The sequence below is a fragment of the Geotrypetes seraphini genome, chromosome 7, assembly GCF_902459505.1.
Source record: "Geotrypetes seraphini chromosome 7, aGeoSer1.1, whole genome shotgun sequence".
In the NCBI taxonomy this organism is placed as follows: domain Eukaryota; kingdom Metazoa; phylum Chordata; class Amphibia; order Gymnophiona; family Dermophiidae; genus Geotrypetes; species Geotrypetes seraphini.
This window is the reverse complement of record NC_047090.1, coordinates 84,009,426-84,029,569: the sequence shown is the minus strand read 5'-3', so window position 1 is coordinate 84,029,569 and position 20,144 is coordinate 84,009,426. Positions and strand designations below refer to the sequence as shown.

General features: G+C 45.5%; 1 protein-coding gene across 5 annotated transcripts in view; it reads right to left on the bottom strand.

Moving 5' to 3' along the window:
* Positions 1-20,144, bottom strand: part of SLC25A21 (solute carrier family 25 member 21) — a 702,309-nt gene that overhangs the window by 588,488 nt on the left and 93,677 nt on the right. The gene's annotated exons all lie outside the window — the stretch shown is intronic.

Sequence of the window (20,144 nt, the reverse complement as noted above, 5' to 3'; positions counted from 1 at the left end):
TCTTGCTCTTGCTCAGTGCCAATCTCGCCAAATTCCGACGCTCTTTGTTAGCCTGGATGCATCCAAGGCGTTTGATAGCATTCACTGGTCCTTTTTGTTTCATACCTTGGAGTATGTGGGGCTCGGAGGGTTCTTTTTAGGAGCCGTGAGTTCACTCTACTCTAATCCACATGCTTCTCTGCTTGTCAATGGGACACACTCAGACTCTTTCCCTATTCTTCGTGGTACCCGACAGGGTTGCCCTCTTTCCCCTCTTTTGTTCCTTCTTTCTTTGGAACCCTTATTATGTACTCTGCGGGGGTTCACGGAGGTCAGAGGTCTCTTGGTTGGCGACTTGGAACTTAAGACTCTGGCGTATGCAGATGATATGTTCTTAATTCTTACCCGCCCTGAAGACTCTCTCCTGGCGGCTCTGGATCTCATTTTGGAATTTGGGTTTTATTCGGGGCTGTCCCTTAATTTGGATAAATCCTTGGCCTTACCTTTTCCACCGGAGTTGCGAACTTCCTGGAGGGGGTGCTTTTCCTCTTCGTTGGGCTGATTCCGCTTTGTGGTACCTGGGGGTTACCATTCCGCTAGATTTATCTGGTCTGTACCGGTTAAATGTGACGCCGCTGTTTCAGGCTTTACAAAATAAGTTACACCTTTGGGAATCTCTTCCTTTCTCGCTTCTGGGTCGAGTACACTTGTATAACATGCTATTAGTTCCCTGTTGGCTTTATGTTTTTCAGGTCCTTCCCCTTTATTTGACTTTTTGTGACGAGCGCAGACTGGAGCGCCTGGTCCAGAAATTTCTTTGGGCTGGTAGGAGACCTCGTTTGTCTTATAAGCGGGCGGCGACTCCCTGGTATAGAGGAGGTTTGGGCTTATTGAATCTTCGCTATTTGACAATTGGCTGTGGCATGCGGCATATTAACGATCTCTTTAGGGGTACTTCAGAGTTTACTAACACTTCTCTCGAACTTACTTGTTTTCATTCTGCTCACTTTAGTGCCTATCTACACTCTGTCCCTTCTATTGCACCTCTTTCTCTGAAAGTATTGCATCGACCCTTGAAGAAGGTTTGGCGTTGGGTCTGTAAATTTCACACTCTTTCTTCCTCTGTTTCTCCCTTTCTACCTCTTCGCTTTAATGGTTCTTTCCTGCCTGGGATTGATGGGCCGAATTTTGTTCGATGGGAAACGAAGGGCATTCATTATCTATTTCACTTGGTTAAAGATGATGGTACCCCTAAATCTTTTGTTCAATTGCAAACTGAATTTGATCTTCCCCCTTCTGATTTTTTTGCTTATATGCAAATCCATCATTATATTTCTTCCTTACCACCTAGTTCCTTGCAGGCATCCTGCCAAGAGTCGCTGTCCACGGCCTTTACCATTGGTTCACAGGAGCCGGTCCCTCTCAAGTTCCATCATCGCCACTTGAAAGATGAATGCCCTTTGTTTGACCATTCTCGGCTGAGAGATGCTTGGTCTTGTGATCTTGCTGTAGACTTGCCTTCGGACATACTTCTTCAGTCTGTCCGACGTCTGCCAGCATTTCGTAAATATACCTCCTTTTGGGAACAACATTTTAAATTGATTTTTCGTTTATATGTCTCTCCTAAACGGGCTTATTTGGCTCACTTTCGTTTAAACGCAGCCTGCCTTCGTTGTCAGGCTCCGGAAGCCAGTTTGGGACACATGTTTTGGGCTTGTCCTTAGGTACAGCAATTTTGGACTGCTATCTTTGCTTTTATTGAGAATCTTTGGCATGTTACCATCCATAGCTCACCTTTGCTTTTGTTTGGGACTATTCCTCACTACTTTCCACGTTCCAAAGGAGTTGCAGCAAATGGCTTGAGGCCGAGGCTCCGGACTATTCCCTTTGGAGGAGTCGCATGATTGCTCTCTTGATGTGGGAGCGATGGGATGTGACTGATTTGTCCTCTCGCCAAGGCCGCCTTTTCCAGACTACTTGGGAACCCTTCTGGACTACTTTGACCCCTCTGGCTCGTAGCCGGATACTTAATTGATGCTTCTAGTTTGTACTTATCCTTTTGTTTCATTTTATGTATAGCTTGTTCTTTGTTTCTTTTTGGTAATTGGAAGGAGGACCCAGGGGTGGGATTGGGGGGGGGGAGGGGGGTGTTTTGGGTTGGGTTTGGGTAAGGGAGGTTCTTTGGGGGACTACTTCAAACTCTTTTGAGCTGGTTTTTGATCTTGTTGTGTCACTCTGTTGTTTTCCTGATTGCTCAATAAAATATATTTGACCATAAAAAAACAAAAAAGCTCAACTTCTAAATTTATGCTCCTACATTTGTGCCCTATTTTCAGCCAGGCTTATAAGCATAACTTTTCAGCTGAAAATTCATCTTAATTTAGAAGCTTATAAGTTATGCTTATTTGTCGTGGGAGGGTTTTCTTTAGATGGAGAAGCTGCATTGTTGAAAGAACTGTTTGAATACAATAACCGTGTAACAAATCAGTGAAAAAAAATGTCAGAAGTTCAAATAAAAATTTTAAAAAATCTTAAATGTTATTTTTATCAATTTAGATTTGCCATTCAATTGCCTAGATGTATGGGCCTAATTTATTACGCTAGTGCAGAAAATCAGTGCTAAGGTCCTAATTTTTTTTTCTCCAGACTAAATCTGCCCCATTTACCATCCACTTTTTATGCTCCTAAATTTAAGCGTTTAGTGAAATTATGGGCCCAATATTTAAAGAGGTTTAACCGGACAGGAGAAGTTCTTGCCTAGTTAAACCCCATTGATCTGGCTGATCAACAATATTCAGGGGTATTTCACCAGGAGCTGCTGCTGAATATCTGCTGACCATTGCAGCTAGCTTAGGATTGGTCCAGAGGTGGAGTTTGGGCACTCATGACTTAGCCTTTTTTTTTTTTTTACAGAAAGGGTGGTAAATGCATGGAACAGATAGAGACTGTGTCTGAATTCAAAAGGGCTTGGGATAGGCAAGTAGGATCTCTTAGAGAGGGAAAGAGATAATGGTTACTGCGAATAGGCAGACTGAATGGGCCATTTGGCCTTTTTTTCTGCCATCATGTTTCTATAATATATGGTCCAGTAAAATGACTTTCCTAACTTTATCTGTCCAGTTATCCAGGCCCAGTCTGAATATCAGCCAGTACCCAGTTATCTTCCAGGTCAGTACATGTACCTGGATATTCAATGCCAGAAGCCCTCAATGACCTAACATTGAATATCCAGGGTTAGTCCAGCTCATGGCTTATAAGCCACTTACTGATGCAAGTTGAATATTACCCCCTATGGGGATGATTCAGATCATTTGTGCAGTACTGACTGGGGACATTCATTGGCTAATTTATGGTCAGTCCAGGGGCAGAGTTGGCACTCGGGTGATTAAGTGCCAATATTCGTTGGTTTCAATAGTAGCTCAAGGTGAAATACATTCAGGTACAGAAGGAAGTTTCCCTGTCTCTGGAGGGTTCACAGTCTAGGTTTATACGTGAGGAAATGAAGGCTTAAGTGATTTGCACAAGTTTGCAGCAGTGGGATTTGAACACTTAGCTCCCTGGTTCTCAGCCCACTGCCCCAACCATTCAGCTACTCTTCCACTCCATTTTGTAGGCATTAAGCGCTCATGCACTAAGTACACATTAATCAGTTAGCATGTGGGAATGTAGCTGTGTAACTGATTAGCACTAGGCGTACCTACTTCTGCCCCCAAACCTCCTCTTTCCTTGTCATCAACAGCAGATGAATCCAGAGACTAGTGGGATTACGTCCATCAACCAACAGAGGGAGATAGAGAGCACTGAATTCACCTCGGGCATATCTTGGATACACATCCTCCTGCCCAATCAGTATATTACATTACATTAGTGATTTTTATTCCGCCGTTACCATGCGGTTCAAGGCGGATTACAGAAGAGGATTTCTGGACATGTCCAGAGGTATTTCAGAATAGAGCGGGTTGCTTCAGAGGATTCAAATGTTTCATTCAGTGTTAATTAGTCTTCTTGGATTTCTTGAATAGCAGGGTTTTTATTTCTTTTCTAAAAGTTTTGTAGTCTGGGGTCATGACTAATAGATTGGAGAGTTGGTGATCTAGTTTTGCTGCCTGTGTGGCTAGAAGGCCATTGTACAGTTTTTCCCGTTTAATGTCTCTGATTGGAGGTTATGTGAATGGTGTCTGGGTTCTCCAGTGTCTGGTTGTGGTAGTTTGGATTAGGCGGTTGTTCAAGTAGGCTGGGCTGTCACCATTTATGGATTTAAATAGTAGACAGTAGTATTCTTGCTTGAATTTGGAGCCAGTGTGAGTCAAGGTATGCCTTGGTGATGTGGTCATGTTTTCTTAGTGAATAGATTAGTCTCAGGGCTTTGTTTGGTACTGTTTGTAGTTGTTTTATCATTGTTGCGAGGCAGGGGAGATAGAGGATGTTGCAGTAGTCAAGGAGACCTAGGACTAGGGACTGGACCATGAACTGGAATTGTTTTCTGTCGAAGAATTTTCGAGTTTGCCTTAGGTTTCTCATGACCACGAATGATTTCTGTATTGTTTTGTTGATTTGTGGTTGCATGGTGCAGCATCTATCGTCATTCCCAGAAGTTAGAGTGGGTTGAATGGGATATGTGATTGAGTTTATTACTAGGTTTGTTATGGTTGGGGTTTTATTTTTTTCGGGAAGTATGAATTTTGTTTTGTCTGGATTCAGTTTTAGTTTGTGGTCTTTCATCCATGTTGCCACTGTTTCTAGAGTTCTGTGTAGTGTGTCTGTCATGGTGGGCATTGGCTGATCAAAAGGAAGCTCCTGATTGGTGAGGCCTGACTTTAGTACAGGAAAGCACAGTTACTTACCGTAACAGGTGGTATCCAGGGACAGCAGGCAGCTATTCTCACGTATGGGTGACGTCATCTGACGGAGTCCTGATGCGGACACCTCACAAGTAGACTTGCTTGAAGAAACTAGAAGTTTCGAGTCGCCCGCTCCGTACATGCACGAATGCCTTCCCGTCCAATGCACAGGGTGCATCTCCTCAGTTCAGATAGCTAGCAGAGAAGCCAACCAGGGGAGGTGGGTGGGTTGTGAGAATAGCTGCCTGCTGTCCCTGGATAACACCTGTTACGGTAAGTAACTGTGCTTTATCCCAGGACAAGCAGGCAGGTATTCTCACGTATGGGATGGGGGGAGTGTTGGCAACTTAGGAGAATAAATTTTGTAATACTGTTTGGCCAAACTGTCCATCCCGTCTGGAGAAAGTATCCAGACAATAATGAGAAGTGAAGGTATGAACCGAGGACCAAGTAGCAGCCTTGCAAATTTCCTCAATAGGTGTAGATCTGAGGAAAGCTACAGAAGCTGCCATTGCTCTGACTTTATGTGCTGTGTCTTTACTGTGAAGGGGTAATCCAGCCTGGGCATAGCAGAAAGAGATACAAGCCACCATCCAGTTGGAGATGATGCGTTTAGAAATTGGATGTCCCAACTTGTTTGGATCGAAAGAGACAAAAAGTTGAGGAGCAGTTCTGTGTAGTTTGGTGCGTTCCAAGTAGAAAGCCAAAGCATGTTTACAGTCCAGAGTATGAAGAGCTGATTCTCCAGGATGAGAATGAGGCTTTGGAAAAAACACTGGAAGGACGATAGATTGGTTGAGATGAAATTCTGAGACCACTTTAGGTAGGAATTTCGGATGAGTACGAAAAACCACCTTGTCATAATGGAACACAGTGAATGGGGGATCTGTAACTAAAGCTTGTGGCTCACTGACTCGTCGAGCAGAAGTGAGGGCAATGAGAAATACCACTTTCCAAGTGAGATACTTCAGAGGAGCCTTATCAATTGGTTCAAATGGAGGCTTCAGGAGGTGAGAAAGGACCACATTGAGGTCCCAAACCACAGGAGGCGGTTTGAGAGGAGGTTTAACATTGAAAAGTCCTTTCATGAATCTGGAAACCACAGGATGAGCAGAGAGGGGTTTCCCTTCAATAGGCTGATGAAAAGCCGCAATTGCACTGAGATGGACTCGTATGGATGTAGATTTGAGGCCAGAATTGGATAAGTGCAAAAGATAGTCCAAAACAGAAGATAAGGAGGAATGCTGAGGCTCCTTATGATGAGAAAAACACCATGTAGAAAATCTAGTCCATTTTTGGTGACAGCATTGTCTAGTGGTAGGCTTCCTAGAAGCTTCCAAAACATCTCTCACAGATTGAGAAAACTGAAGAGGGGTTATGTTGAGAGGTACCAGGCTGTCAGGTGTAGAGACTGCAGGTTGGGATGAAGCAGAGATCCCTGACTCTGTGTAAGCAGAAAAGGAAAAACTGGTAGAAGGTATGGCTCCCTGCTGCTGAGTTGAAGTAGAAGGGAGTACCAGGATTGTCTCGGCCACCGAGGAGCGATTAGAATGATGGTGGCATGATCATTCTTCAATTTGACTAGAGTCTTGAGAATGAGAGGGAATGGAGGAAATACATACAGGAAAAGATTTGTCTATTCCAGAAGAAAAGCATCTGCCTCGAGGCGGTGAGGAGAGTATATCCTGGAGCAGAACTTAAAAGAAAAACAGCGATTCGTGAAGAAAAACCACAAACCACGGTCGAAGAGAAGACAAAGTGAATGAAGTTGAACGCAGAGAGTCAAAGACGGACTTCTCGGCTCTGCAGAAAACTAAGAACTGAGGAGATGCACTGGGCAGGAAGGCACTCGCGCATGCGCAGTGCAGGTGACTCGAAACTTCTAGTTTCTTCAAGCAAATCTGCTTGTGAGGCGTCCGCATCAGGGCTCCATCAGATGATGTCACCCATACGTGAGAATACCTGCCTGCTTGTCCTGGGATAAGAGGCGGTCGGAGCATACCATGAGTGATTTCCTTCACTCGCCAGTGCTCCAGTTGCCCTCTCCTGTCTCCTCTGCTAAAAACCATATTCACAGTTTTTCAACATTCACGGGGGTTCCTGGAATAGAACCCCGGGAGAGTACTGTACTTTTAAAACCAATAGGAGCTAAAAGCCCACTTCTTTGAAACTGCTTTCAACTGTTAGCTCCCACTCACTGCTGTCAGATACCTATACCCACTGTATCATTTCTTCTACCATTATCTCCCCAACCCTGAAATATCCTGTCTAAATTAGATTGTAAGCTCAGACATGAAAACTGCTGATCATGTGGAGAAGGCTTCATCTAAGGCAAGACAGTTGTTAGGTTGCATCCGCAGGAGTTTCGTCAGCCGGAAGTCATAATGCCATTATACATAACCATGGTGAGACCTCATTTGGAATACTGTGTGCAATTCTGGAGGCCACACTACCGAAAAGATGTGCTGAGAGTAGAGTCGGTGCAACGAATGGCCACCAGGATGTTCTCGGGGCTCAAGGATCTATCGTACGAGGAAAGGCTGAAAATTTTGCGGCTGTACTCACTAGAGGAACGTAGGGAGAGAGGAGACATGATCGAGACGTTTAAGTATATTACCGGCCGTATCGAGATGGAAGAAGAGATTCTCTTTCTCAAAGGACCCTCAGCCACAAGAGGGCATCCGCTCAAATTCAGGGGCGGGAAATTTCATGGCGATACCAGGAAATATTTCTTCACCGAGAGAGTGGCTGATCCTTGGAACGAGCTCCCGGTGCAGGTGATCGAGGCAAACAGCGTGCAAGAATTTAAGAGCAAATGGGATGCCCATGTGGGATCCCTTAGAGGGTTAAGCCAAGGGAACCTGTCACCAGGAGTGGGATCCCTAGGATAGTAGACTTGGGGGTGGGTCAGTAGAGTGGGCAGACCTGATGGGCTATGGCCCTTATCTGCCGTCATCTTCTATGTTTCTATGTCTATTGTATGTTAAAATGTATAGCGCTGCGTATGCCTTTCAGCACTATAGAAATAATAAATAGTAGTAGTAGCAACTTCGCCCAATGGGCACAAATTAAGAACAAGCCTCAATCAGTATTATTCTTTGTTTGAATCTCTCCCCTCAGAGGCTATGTTGATGATTTTTGTTTACCCCAATAGCACAATGAAAACAAGAGGGGCATTCTCTAAGATAAGATTTTCCTATTTACTTCTAGATTAAGCCTTTTTTAAAACATTTTTTCCAAACCAAGTTTCATTAAAATTTTTTTAATACCCTTCCTGATGTTGTTCCTTTCCCAAATATTTTTTTATTTTTGTTTTTTTTTTTCTTTTAAAACAAATGTAGTTTATCCTTATATTCCTTATGTATCTTTAATTAACTATGGATAGGTTTGTATGTTTTATTGTCCCAAATTTTTATTATTGTTATACGCATTGAAAATACTTGATATTGCGTTTAAATCAAAACTACAATAAACTTGAAACTTGATAAAGAAACTTCACTAACATAGGCAGTTCTTCAAACATGCTGTAATTACACCCTGTGTATTGAGCAGCACTATTTAAATGGATAATTTATGTCTATGTTTATTAAAATTTGATATACTGCCATAGCATACAACTGTTCATGGCGGTTTACAATATAATAAAGTAAAAGAAAGAACTCCATTAAAAGAGAAAACACCTGTCTTATAGACACATATAAAGCACCAGGACTGACACATAACTTTAAATTGTGGCCATCCCATCTGAAAATTAAAGAATGACACAGGGACAAATTTTTCTCCGTCCCCACGAGGTTTGTCGCTGGCCCTGCCCAATTCCTGTAAGCTCTGCCTTAACTGCACAAGCCTCAAACCCTTATGATTTAAAAAGCGTTTGAGGCTTGGGCAGATGCGGACAGAGCTTGCAGGGATGGGGAAGGGACAGGGACAGAACTCGACAGGACAGGATGGGAAAATGAGTTCCCGCGGGGATGGGGAAAAAATTGGTTCCCGTGTCATTTCCTACTGAAAATCAAGAATAGAGGGCAAACATATATGTTGGGTGTTTACTCAGACCTAGAGAATGACACAGAGATGGGAATCCACGGATATCCGGGGTCAGGGATAGAGCCTGCAGGAATAGGGACAGAATTCATGGGTGTGGGGGACAAACTTTGCCCCCGTATCATTCTCTACAAGCTTGAAACTAGCCATAAATAGGCTGTTCCAGATAGATGGAACAGCATCTATAAAATGCTAGTATCAATATGTAAAAACTTAACACATCTTACGCAACTCACATCTTACTGTTACTCGTCACTAACTCCAAGCTTCAAATATAATTATCGATATTAGTATCAGATATCTCACTATGAGGAGACCTCAGCCCCACCACTCCACCGCTATACACTGTTCAAAAGCGGGAAGAATCACGTGATGCCTTTCATCATTGGTCTCAACATATGTGTATATAACTTTGTTTGTTAGTTTTAAATAGTATAAATAATATGAAAAAGATATATTTATGCATTTAAATGTTAGTATAAAGCACTTATCTCAGACTTTTGAATGGGAGTTGTACCCCAACACGTTTCGCACATATCACGCTTTGTCTAGGGGCTCCCGGGGCAGATCCTTTCATATAATATAGGGAGTCGGATGACAGACACAGCATAAATATATCTTTTTCATATTATTTATACTATTTAAAACTATTTAACAAACAAAGTTATATACACATATGTTGAGATCAATGATGAAAGGCACCACGTGATTCTTCCCGTTTTTGAACAGGGTATAGCAGTGGAGTGGTGGGGCTGAGGTCTCCTCATAGTGAGATATCTGATACTAATATCAATAATTATATTTGAAGCTTGGAGTTAGTGACGACCATTTTCGATACAGCTTCTGACGAGATATTGACAAGTATTGCCATTTTTTGTGCTTTAAGTGGATCTTACTGTTACTGGCATCAAGAAGCATTTCCAACATTTAATACTTATTTTCCTGTTCATGCACTATACGGTGTTCGTTTTCTTCTACACTCGTGTCTGAAAGACAATCCAGTCCAATTACTGTATTTTCCCAGAATCTTTGGGAAGGTTATAACAAAACCAGTTCGAAATGGAAGGTTATATTTGTGATTTATAAACAATTGTACAGAAAATTGTCCCTTTAAATATAAAATTGAAGCTTGTGCACATGAATACAGAGTCCGCGGGATGAGACAGGGATGGAGGGAGAGCCTGCGGGGATGAAGGACATACTTTGTCATCAGGTCATTCTCTAATCAGAGCACAGCAAAGGGTGGCTAGGGAAAACGTAGCATTTACATGATCATTTACGCAGACAGGGTAGAAAGAAAGGAGATAAGCACAGCAGACTATACTGGAAATTTACTCAGATCATGTGGATGGTGCTATTTGAAAGCATAATGGAGAAGCATACAATACAGAGAGACTGATTACCAGAGCCTTTACTGGCAGCATTGAACAAGTAACAGTTACAAAATATGCATAAATATACAGTAGATGTTCCATAGATTCGAGTTGCACCTTTGGACCAGTTAGAAAAGTATGGGTGGTTTTAATCAGGGAAAATCTATAACTGGGTGCCTGCTGGGAAAGTAGACACAGGTAGTTGTACTTTGGGCTATTCTACAAGGTGAGCCTGTAAGGCCCATATTCTCTAAACAGTACCTTAACTTATGCACTGGTAGGGCCCTAAGTTAAGTTCAAAAGTTTAAAAGAGAGCTTAAAAGACTTTCCAAGGTGCCTAAAAAAGACACCGGAATTGCACCTTCGGAGGTGCTATATGGCACCTAACGCCACTGTAGGCACAACTAACACCAGAAGTGGCATTAGGTACTGTAAAGCGCCTACGTAGGCGAGATTCACATCAAAGGCAGGTGCCAGAAATGTAGGCCTTGAAAACCCTGGCCTACATTTCCAGCCTCTACCTTTGCTGCAGGCGTGATTCTCTAAACCAGTGTTCTTTAACCACCGGTCCATGGACTAGTGCCGGTCCACAGAAATTTCCTGCCGGTCCATAGGGCCAGCACATGCATCAGGCCCAAGACAGTGTTCTTCAACCGCCGGTCCACGGTGCGATTGATGTGGCGTTATCTTTGAGCCAGCTCCCTTTTCCTAACTGATTCAATGCACAAAGCCACAGGCAGTGGCTCCTACGGGCATCTTGCACCTGAACCAGAAGCCTTCTCTCTGACGTTGCAACGTCAGAGGGAAGGCTTCCAGATGAGGCACGGGACGTGCAAGGTGCAATTAGTACTATTATGGGGCGGGGTCTGGGGTGGAGATTGGGTAGAAATGGCAGGGTCTGGCCCACAACTTAGCCCATTGTTCTTCAACCGCTGGTCCCCGGACCGATGCCGGTCCACAGAATAATTCTTTTATTTCTGCCGGTCCATAGGTGTAAAAAGGTTGAAAAACACTGCTCTAGACAGTGCCATCAAGTGATTGACATGCGATTGACGGCTGCTTTTAAGGCGACCATCAACAGCACCATTTAGAGAATCCGGCCCTAAGAGCCTTAGTGCATAACTGCAAGGGGATGTAAACTTGAATGGCATATGGGAGGGACATGCGTTTGCTTCCAACATGTGGCATTGACTTTGCATAAATGGTTGCGCCTAATGGGTTTACGCTAGTATTCTATAACAACATCTATTCCATTAAAGAAATGATACACCTGACTGGATGTGCTGAGTTATGGAACTGCCCTTTATTAAAAGTCTTTCACATAAAGTAAAATTATCCTGTGCTGTATGTTAATGCGTGGAGGAGTAGCCTAACGGTTAGTGCAGCGGAATAAGATCCTGGAGAACTGGGTTCAGTTCCTACTGCCAATAATTTGTCCCTAAGAAAATGTATAAGAACATCTTGCCCCTGTGCAGAAGAGCTGACCAGATCAGCAAGCTAGAACCTGATTTCGCTGACTACCACCAGTGCAGCCAGGGGGAGTAAGTAAGTAACATGCAGGAAGACTTTACTCGGACCAGAGCCTTTGTTAATCCTGTGAAAGGGTTAGAACCCAGATTGCACTCTGCTCCTGTAAGGCAGAGACAGAAAAATGCTGTCCCTAAGAAACACATACAGCTGAGAAGAGAGAGCAGGCTGAGTGTGTGGGGGGGGGGGGGGGGGCTATGAGCTCCTTAAAGAGCAGACAGTGAGAGAGTAGGGGACAGAAAAGCAGGCAGGCAAGCCATGCAGGGAGGGACATGAGCTCTTACCCCAGCCATACAGCAGCAGAAATGGAAATTGGGAGATGGAAGAAATCTCTTCCTTTCCAGTGGAGGAACAGCCTGAGAAAATGGAGTTTGTGAATACTACAGTCAGGGCAACAGAGTCAGGAAGTTATGCAGAAGCCATGGACATAAGTTACTGCAAAAGTGAGTTGTGGGGATTTTGAAACTGCCAGTGTTTGTACTAATTTGGGTTTTGAATTTTTGTGTTTGAAAGTTGCTGCTATGGATCCTTTAGGTCTTCGTGAAGACTTAACACAGAGGACCTTCCTGGTTCTGCTATTTCTCATTGTTTGCTGCTGTTGTGTTATATGTATTTTCCATAAAAATGAAAAATTCAATAAAAATTATATTATTTTTTAAAAAAAAAAACCCTTCTAAAATAAAAATGGTTTCAGCTGTTTTCTGATGAGTACAAGTGAATCAGTTTAGCGGAGTTTCAGTGGCAAGGAATTCCACAATTTAGGGCCTATTACTTAGAAAGTAGATGGTCATAAACCAAGGTGACAGAACCTCAAGCAAGTATTTATTTGCAGATTTCTTAGGTTTAGAGATTTTCAAAGTACAGTATAATCTCATTATAACTGACTCGCTTATAACAGAATATCGTTTATAGCGGAGGAGGTCCACTGGTCCCAGCCGTGTGCCTTTATGAACATGCAGAAAATCACTGCATATATCGGACTCGCATATAACGGACTTTTGCATATAACGGATAAACAATTTGGTCCCCAGAGCCGCTTTTAGCTGTAGTTTTGTTCGGCTATAACAGACATGCAGGCTCCGCCTACAGGATGCGTGGCGTGCCGGTGATACAGTATCAAAATGCAGCCCAGAAGAAAATGACAGATTATTTTTCTTTCCAGTACAGTACGACATAATGCTTTAGATTAGAACATCTTTTAGTGTTCTGGTTTTGCAATCATTTCGTGCCATATCAATGTTTGCTGAGTTTTATTATTGATGTTGCTGATATGGTTGTGCAGTGACTGTTGTTCATTGATTGTACGTTGTTTCAAGTTGACCTAAATAAAGTTTTTAAAAAATGCAACTCTGGATATAACGGACTGTTTTTCCAGGTCCCTTGAAGTCCGTTATAATGAGATTATAGTGTAGTACATAAAACAGATAGTTATAGCTTCGTTCTTCAGAATCTTTAAGACCAGTGTTAGGATTCTGAATTGAATTCACATTGCGATTGGCAACCAGTGGAGAGAAGATAATAATGGAGAGAAAGAAAACACTGTAGGACAGTCAGAGGAATGCATCTTAATATTTACGGAAAACATTTACCTCCTCCTCCCCCCCCCCCACCCAGTTTTAAAGCTTCCTCTACATTGTGAAATAACAAGAATTGCCCACACTTCAGATTAAATTTGTGTGTAGTTCACTCTTCTCTGCACCCAGGATGCTCAGGAAAGAAAATGCTGATGTCTGTCTACCACAATAAGTGAAAACTAACGGATCATCAGACCTTGGAAATCAGCTTTTGCCTATTAGAACCATGTCCATGTTAGACTGGATGCAGTAGAGACTGCAAATTTACCATAGCAGGCACAAAACCTGAATCAAATTGGTGTTAGGATTTCATTGGCTACAAAACGAGACATTTTTTTCAGTCTAGAATTTCTCCTACGGCTTTACCGCTTCGCTTCTTTTGTACAGGAAGCTAGCAAATCCAACTACCTTATCCAAAAGCCCAAAACTGGGCAGTCAATTTGCAGAAATAAATCAAAGGCAGCCAGAAACACACCACAACTGCAGGCTACAAAATATCAGGCTCCCCTGAAAGGTGAAAAGTATACTTACAAATGTGGGCTCCATTCGCCTCCATATGGGGCTTAGAGAAATTTACAGCCAAAAGACATTAGCTGCCTCAGGGGAATAATTTACTTGTGTCCTAAGGCCCGAAAAGACTGTAGAAAATGCTTCACTGAAAAACCAAATAAATAGTGGCATTTCAGACATAGAAATATATAACATGGGTGGCTCATCTGAGGAGCTACGTACTAAAGTATGTTAAAGATTATGATGCGTTACAACACCTGCAATAGTTAACACAAGTGCCAAGTCCATATTACACATGCATTAACATGTATGTTATTTTTAATGCTAAAAAATGTTTAAAAATGGGGCAATGAAATACAAAAAAAAACTATGGGCCTTTTTACTCAGGTGTGCTAGGCTCTAACTGGGGCTTAAAGCATCTTGCAGTAAGTTTCCTGCTTGTACGTGCTAATCGCACACTATATTTTTTTTTTGCTTTTCCTTTTTGGAGGATATGGGCAGGGAATAGAACGCTGAGATCCAATGAACAAAATCTATTGACGATCCCGTCTCTTAGGGTTGTTAATACAAGACGGCAATTCATTTTTTCAGTCACTGCACCTCATTCTCTCCCTATTTACTTAAGGGAAGAACATAATCTGGAGAAATTTAAGAGTAATCTAAAAACTTTTCTTTTTAAGGATGCTTTTGATAATTAGTTAACAATCTGCTGGTTAAAAATTCTTATTTTATTGGTTTTTTTTTGTTTTCCCTGCCTTTCATTTTTACCCTGATTGTCTTACTTTTCTTTAAGGAATTTGTATTTCATCCTCTGTTTTCCTTGTGTTTACTGTTTGTTAAGTATGTCTTTTAGTCTGTTTGGATGTAAAATTGTTAACGTACTGTATTGTTTCCCAAAGATTGTAATTTTTTTTTTTAAATGTTCATCGCTTAGAAATGTGATTAAGTGATTAATCAAAGATTTTATTAAACTTGAAAACTTGAAACTTGAATGGGTGGGGGATGGACATGGAAGCATTATCCAGCTAGTCCTTTTACTAAGTTCTCCTAGTACATGCTAATGATTAGTGTACACTAACCGGCATACACATGCGGCCCTGTGAAGCATTTTATGCAGCCCCAGTCGAGGGCGATGCAGTGTTTTCCTCTGGTGCCCCCGGGTGTTTACTATCTTGCCAGCTCCCTCCTCTATCTTGCTGCAGTGTTTGCGCGGCCCCAGAAACATTTTTTTCTGCCAATGCAGCCCAGGGAAGCCAAAAGGTTGGACACCCCTGCTCTAAACGGTACCGGAAGTAGCGTTAGGTGACATAAAGCACTTAAGAAGGCGCAATTCATGTCAAAGGTGCTGGAAATGTAGGCCTTGAAATCCACAGCCTACATTTCCAGTGCCTACCTTTGCCAGAACCATGGTTCTCCACCTTCACACAGTGGTGTAGCGAGGGTAGGAGGCACATGGGCAGTGGCACCCCTGTGTCTTCCTCTCTGCCCCCCTGCTCTTTCCGCGCCACACTCGTGACCTCCCTTCCCACCCACATAGCTCTTAAAATCTTCACCAGCATGAGCAGCTTCTTCAGCCTGCTGCTCGCGCTGGCTTTCCCTCTGACATCACTTCCTGGCCCCTCGACCCGGAAATGATTTCAGAGGGCGCCAGTGCAAGCAAAAGGCTAGAGTAGTTGCTCGCACTGGTGAGGATTTTAAAGAGGTATGGGAGAGTAGGGAAGGGAGAGCGCAAGGGGGTGGAGAGGTGCCAGCACCCTCACCAAGATGGTACCTGGAGTGGACCACCACCCCCACCCCCCTTACTTCACCACTGCCTTCTCATGATTGACATGTGACTGGAGGCTGCTTTTAAGGCGGCTGCCGATAGCAGCGCCATTTAGAGAATCTGGGCCTAAATGCTAAGACATCAATTATATTCCTATTGGTGTCCTAGCATTTGGTATGTGATAATTATTAGTATACATTAAATTAGCACACCTTAGTAAAAAAAAAAAAAAAAAAGACCCTTCTGTTTGTTATCTATCAATACAGTTTTGGAACTCTTTACCTAGAGACTTAAAAATTTTCCATTTGATTTGGAAAAATAGGAAGACATATTTGTTTTAAAAATACTGTATCTGTATTAATATTTTCATGGTTACATCTCATATTCACAGAATAGTTTCTGTGGTTTGTTATCGCTTTAAACCTAATCGGGAACTAGTGGAATGCAAATATCGCACCACATTGACACTCTCTAACTGGTTAACGCAGAAGTCATTAGGGCCTCCTAAATACGAGACAGTAAGGGCCAGATTCTCAAAAAAAGTCATCTAACTTAAGGGTTTTAATTGGTTTTAAGTGGCACAATAATTGATTGCGCCATTAAAAAAAACAATAAAAAATAGATTAAAAAAAAAAAAAAATTAGGTACTGCTAGGTGTCCTCCAGGACCAGTGCCTGAGTTCTTGGTGCCTAGTGTCGCTGAAGCCCGGAAATGGACATTTTTAAAGGCGGTGTCGGACTTAGGCATCACTAGGTGTCACTGGCCACGATTCTATAAGGAACCTAAGTGCCGGAAATGCAGGCCTGTAAAACCATGGCCTAAATTTCCAGAGCCTAAGGCCCTTGCTAGCTGCAATTCTGTAAGCAGCATCTGTCCGTGATTGACATGTGGCAGGCACAACTTTTTTTTAGGGAACTACAGCATCAGGCGTCGCTTACAGAAACAGCCCCCAAGTGCCCCCATGTCAATTATTTTTAGTTGCCATGTGCAGATTGGGGGGTGCGCCTCAAATTAAAACATTGTAATCATAGAATAAGGGGCATCCGCAACAAAATTAGGTGTGAGAATTTGCACCACATTTCAGTTGGTGCAAACAGATGTGCATAGCCCTCCCCCCAGTGGCGTACCTAGGTGGGGGCGGGGGGGCGGGCCGCCCCGGGTACCAGCCCTGAGGGGGTGTTCCCGGCCTTGCCGCTCAGTCCCCCCCCACGCCCGAAGGACCGCTCGCCCCACTGACCTTCCAGCACACCTATGAAGCAGCCCGCAGCAGGATCGCGACGTCAGCAATCCCTCAGCTGCTTGGGCGCTGCTTCCTGCGCCGCGGTCCAGTCCCTCCTCTGACGTCAGAGGAGGGGGCGGGACCGCGACGCAGGAAGCAGCTCCTAAGTAGCGCAAATATAGCTGACGTCGCGATCCTGCTGCGGCTGCTTCATAGGTAGTGCGGGGAGGCCAGGGGGGCGAATGGTCCTTCGGGGTGGGTCGGGGATCTGACCCAGTTCTAATACCTCTCCGTCTCCGTGCCGACCGACCCCCTCAAGGACCGACCCTTGGAAACATGTTTTCAGGCTTGGAATCCAGTTAAAAGGCAATAGACGCTCTGTCTATACCTGGGACCAAACTGAAAGAAATTTGTCCAGCCCTGGCAAGTTCAAACCCAACTCAAACCAAATTCTGCACTCCTGGGGAAGGGGGAGGTTTTGCTTCTGAGAAAGTGCTCCTTAGTACATCAGAATCTCTGTCTGCTTCTTGGCACCAGCACTGCAGAAATAATGAGACGCCCTACTTTCTTTCTGCATGTGAAGCCATCTGGAGGGGGGGGGGTGTTTGTGAGTACCAGAAGGCACTGCGAGGAAGGAACGGGGTATATTAGTAGATCTGTGTGTGATGGAGGGCACTAGGGCCAGCAGGAGTGAGGTACATAGTTAGAGCTGTAGAGGGGGGGGGGGGAGAAGGAGGGTGTCCCTATTGCAAGGGAGGAGTGAGGTTTTCCCTCGCCTTTTCTTCAGTCCTAAAGTTCACATTTTCTGGCTTTGGCTGCCTTCAGCAGTCATGCGACCGGGTAACAAAGCCCCCCTGACCCTGCACGCTGTCTGATTCGGCTGCTGTTGAACAGTTTGCGTGCCGGAACCCTTCTCAGGCTGAGTGGAATTTGGGTTATGAGCTGCAGGTTGTGAATTTCTCCGTGAGAACCTTGTGCATCCTCCTCCAGCTTGAGTCCGCACTAGACGTCCCCACGTAGACGTCCGCAATAGACGTCCCCACTAGACGTCCGCAATAGACGTCCCCACTAGACGCCCGCACTAGACGTCCGCAATAGACGTCCGCACTAGACGTCCGCAATAGACGTCCGCACTAGACGTCCGCACTAGACGTCCCCACTAGACGCCCGCACTAGACGTCCCCACTAGACGTCCGCACTAGACGTCCCCACTAGACGCCCGCACTAGACGTCCCCACTAGACGTCCGCAATAGACGTCCGCAATAGACGTCCGCAATAGACGTCCCCACTAGACGTCCGCAATAGACGTCCGCAATAGACGTCCGCACTAGACGTCCCCACTAGACGCCCGCACTAGACGTCCCCACTAGACGTCCGCAATAGACGTCCCCACTAGACGCCCGCAATAGACGTCCCCACTAGACGTCCGCAATAGACGTCCGCAATAGACGTCCCCACTAGACGTCCGCAATAGACGTCCCCACTAGACGTCCGCAATAGACGTCCCCACGTAGACGTCCGCACTAGACGCCCGCACTAGACGTCTAGTGCGGACGTCTACGTGGGGACGTCTAGTGCGGACGTCTACGTGGGGACGTCTAGTGCGGACGTCTAGTGCGGACGTCTACGTGGGGACGTCTAGTGCGGACGTCTACGTGGGGACGTCTAGTGCGGGCGTCTACGTGCGGACGTCTACGCGTGCGCGTCCTCGTGCGCGCGTCTTACATTCAGCACCAAGTGGCAGAAACCTAAACCCCAAACTCAGATAAATGCATTCCCAGGCCTTGTTCTCCCCTCCTCCAGGTCAGATTGCTGTTGAAAGCTGAGGCAACAGGAAATACGTCAGCCTCGGGGAGGATCGGAACTCAAGCTGGTTCTCACGGAGAAATTCACAACCACTCCCTGCAGCTCATAACCCAAATTCCACTCAGCCTGAGAAGGGTTCCGGCACGCAAACTGTTCAACAGCAGCCGAATCAGACAGCGTGCAGGGTCAGGGGGCTTTGTTACCCGGTCGCATGACTGCTGAAGGCAGCCAAAGCCAGAAAATGTGAACTTTAGGACTGAAGAAAAGGCGAGGGAAAACCTCACTCCTCCCTTGCAATAGGGACACCCTCCTTCTCCCCCCCCCCCCCCTCTACAGCTCTAACTATGTACCTCACTCCTGCTGGCCCTAGTGCCCTCCATCACACACAGATCTACTAATATACCCCGTTCCTTCCTCGCAGTGCCTTCTGGTACTCACAAACACACACCCCCCCCCCCCCTCCAGATGGCTTCACATGCAGAAAGAAAGTAGGGCGTCTCATTATTTCTCCAGTGCTGGTGCCAAGAAGCAGACAGAGATTCTGATGTACTAAGGAGCACTTTCTCAGAAGCAAAACCTCCCCCTTCCCCAGGAGTGCAGAATTTGGTTTGAGTTGGGTTTGAACTTGCCAGGGCTGGACAAATTTCTTTCAGTTTGGTCCCAGGTATAGACAGAGCGTCTATTGCCTTTTAACTGGATTCCAAGCCTGAAAACATGTTTCCAAGGGTCGGTCCTTGAGGGGGTCGGTCGGCATGGAGACGGAGAGGTATTAGAACTGGGTCAGATCCCTGAAGAAGCTCATTCTCCTTCTATCAGTTTGGTTCGGTGCAGTGGCGTACCTAGGGGGGTGCGGGGGGGGCGGGCCGCCCCGGGTACCAGCCCTGAGGGGGTGTTCCCGGCCTTGCCGCTCAGTCCCCCCCCACGCCCGAAGGACCGCTCGCCCCACTGACCTTCCAGCACACCTATGAAGCAGCCCGCAGCAGGATCGCGACGTCAGCAATCCCTCAGCTGCTTGGGCGCTGCTTCCTGCGCCGCGGTCCCGTCCCTCCTCTGACGTCAGAGGAGGGGGCGGGATCGCGACGCAGGAAGCAGCTCCTAAGTAGCGCAAATATAGCTGACGTCGCGATCCTGCTGCGGCTGCTTCATAGGTAGTGCGGGAGGCCAGGGGGGCGAATGGTCCTTCGGGGTGGGTCGGGGCATCAGGCCTTCAGGGTGGGGCGGGCGGGCGGGCAGGCAGACTTTCAAGGGGGAGGGGGGGTGACAGGCAGGCAGGCAGGCCTTCAAGGGGGGGTGCAGGTCTTCGGGGGGGGGGGTGCAGACCTTCAAGGGGGTGCAGGCCTTCAAGGGGGGGACAGGCAGGCAGGCCTTCAAGGGGGGGACAGGCCTACAAGGGGGGGGACAGGCCTACAAGGGGGTGCAGGCCTACAAGGGGGGGGGACAGGCCTTCAAGGGGGGACAGGCCTTCAGGGGGGGTGCATGCCTTCAGGGGGGGTGCCGACCTTCAA